This window comes from Thermobia domestica, chromosome 7 (genome assembly GCF_964235325.1).
Source record: "Thermobia domestica chromosome 7, izTheDome1.hap1.1, whole genome shotgun sequence".
In the NCBI taxonomy this organism is placed as follows: Eukaryota; Metazoa; Arthropoda; class Insecta; order Zygentoma; family Lepismatidae; genus Thermobia; species Thermobia domestica.
This window is the reverse complement of record NC_137460.1, coordinates 51,537,995-51,541,281: the sequence shown is the minus strand read 5'-3', so window position 1 is coordinate 51,541,281 and position 3,287 is coordinate 51,537,995.

Here is a 3,287-nt window from a genome sequence, read left to right as displayed (position 1 = left end):
GCATGATTGTCAGACTGAAATATCTAGTTTCACAAAAGTTACGTACATTACAATATTAAATCAAGAGTAATCAATATTATACAAATTTAAAACAAACAAAAAAATGTAAAACTGAAAAAAGTGTAGAACTAAAACTAAAAATACAACTTGAAAAACAAAAAAACAAAATAAAACGGAAAATGAAAAAGTGTAGATGTAAAATTAAAACTGCAACTTGAAAAACAAAAAAAGTAAAAGTGAAAATAAAAATGCAGAAACGAAATTAAATATTGAACTTTGAAAAAAAACAAAAATGTAGAATCGAAATAAAAAACTGGAAACAGTATTCAAAATACAAGTATTGTAATGTGTGTGCAATTGCAAATTTAATGCAATACTTGCATTTTGAATACTGTTTCCAGTTTTTTTATTTCGATTCTACATTTTTGTTTTTTTTCAAAGTTCAATATTTAATTTTGTTTCTGCATTTTTATTTTCACTTTTACTTTTTTTGTTTTTCAAGTTGCAGTTTTAATTTTACATCTACACTTTTTCATTTTCCGTTTTATTTTGTTTTTTTGTTTTTCAAGTTGTATTTTTAGTTTTAGTTCTACACTTTTTTCAGTTTTACATTTTTTTGTTTGTTTTAAATTTGTATAATATTGATTACTCTTGATTTAATATTGTAATGTACGTAACTTTTGTGAAACTAGATATTTCAGTCTGACAATCATGCAGACAAAAATTTCAAATATTATAATATTTAATGTTGATACATAACGGTTCTGTAGTAATCAAATCCACAAGAACTTTGTTGTGGACAATCACCGTGTGTGGGGGTTTTCTCGGGGTTCTCCCGTTTCCTCCCACATTCTTCATTCCATCTTTTTTCATTCATTACTCATCATCACCGTCTCCTTTATCCTAACCGGCATAACCGTGGGACGTAAAACTCAAAGATTTAATTTCATTGTTTTCATTAATCCACAAGAATTCATAAACCATACCTTATTTTAAAAGTTAAATTAGCAACTATCATGTGTGCTTGTCATATTTCAAATAATATAATTATTGATACTAGATACGATATGCTGTATCTATTGCATATGAATAACAATAATATACTAATCAAATATTGTTCTGTGACATTATAAATCAAATAGTTCTTATCAGAACCTAAAACACATTAACGTATCAATTAAACTCTCCATATTTCATTTATTTTTAATTACAACATGGTACATCTATCGATAATAAAAATTCTCTACCATATCTTTCTTGATGCCAACTCCCAAGTATAAACTGTCAAAATGTATCAAAATATCAAAAGTAACCTTACTAGGTAGCAATAATTAGCGTAAACTTCCTGGCTGCTCCACTAAAGTGGAAGAAATGCAAGTGCAGTCACAAACCATATCTGGTCGTACCAGAAGTTCTGTTATGTCTGTGGCTTCCCGCTCTTCAATCATGCAAACTTATTCTAACCGCTTGCAATTCTCACCAGCTGCAAAAAAAAGCACACGCTACACCAGATATAGTAAACAACAGTATGAACATGGAAAAAAATTCTACTGCGACTCCAACTTTACGTCAAACTTTATCTCAGTCAATGTACTCGTTTCTGTTGACCCGTTTCGATTCACGTTTCTCGACTGAGAAAAGAGTTGCTCTACAACTGTACAAGTACCTTGCTCGTGCGTCACTCAGAGAAATAGTCAAACTAGGAACGGCTTTATTTTCAAAACAGAAAAGGCAAACATAATCAGCGCTATAAAAACAAAGTACATATAGATACCTTCGACAAAAATGCTAAATTTGCTAACCACAATGCATCTCAAGGCAAGCAAATACCACCACCTCGCCGTCCTCCTCTCCTTTCCATGATGAATCGTGGTGTTGATCCTTATACCGATAAAGAAAATCAGAGGGAACTTACCTACGAAGAACACACACTCCTGAAGGTTATACGAATTAGAAATGTTACATGTCACACGTACATTGTTCAAGTACTAACACCTTCTCAAACCACTAATGATTCTCTTCTAACTAGTGGGGCATACATTTATAACAAAATCAGAGTTAAATTTTCATGGCCACCAACACCCCTAACACTTCAATGCGAAAAATGCTATACATATAATCAACACTCTACCACAATATTGCCAAATACTTCTGTCTGCAGCTATTGATCTAGTGATCACTCCAGTCATTCATATCCCAATCTACAACCCCGAAATTGTTACACTTGCCATGAACAATACCCGACATATAGTTACAAGTGTAAAGGCAAATCCATCCATACCAAAGTTCACCTTGAATAAGTGGTGCCACTACGTATATACAACTATTCTGCAAACGTTCTACAATCACTGGGCTCTTCTATAACAGTACGCAATATTGTTGCCTTTCTAACGCTTACTCTTCAAAATATTCAATCAATTACTCGTTCACATGTCTTAAAACAAATCACCCACGCAGCAAAAGAAATATTCCATGTTACATTTCATACTACTTATTCTGGTCAAAATATATATTTTCATACAGTACCTTTGGAAACTACTGTCTAACCTATTGATCATGGATATAGTCTTTATATTTCTCAATATTGGATCCATTCATCAAAATAAAGCTTTATTCGAAGCGCTGTTAGTGAAAGAAAAAGCTGTAATGTTTATCCTTACCGAAAGCTTTCTCACTCCCTCCATCATTTGTCATTTTTCTGGATATACATTAATTCTACAGGCTAACACCTTCCTAGAAGACGCACAAATAGATAAATAGTTGTGGAATTTTCTCCACGTATTCCATCATGCCGACACTTTTGTAGGCTGCCAGATCTTCCTGAATATCTCATCATTACTTTATACTTCCGTAATATAACTATAATCGTAGCTACAGTTAGTTTATATCAGACCTGTAAAACCAATACCTACTGTAATCGTGCAACACATTTCCGATAATTATAAAAAAATCATAATTATGGTTGAATTCAACATCCACAGCAGATCAGAAATAGACAAATCTACCTTTCAAATCTTTGTCATAACTTACATACCTGGTATCATTCATAATCTTCCAAACCCACTAGGCCTGTATCACAAAGCATACCAGCTATTGTCATTACTTCTGCTAATCACGTTTCACAAATCCAAATTGATGTTCTCGATCCATTAGGAAGTGAGCCTCTTCCAATCAAATTACAACTTAGTACTCATCATACGACTCAATCTACAGAATTTAGAAAAACTAGCATCCGTTTTGACAAATTCAACTATGAACAATACAAAACATATCTATCGACAGCAGTA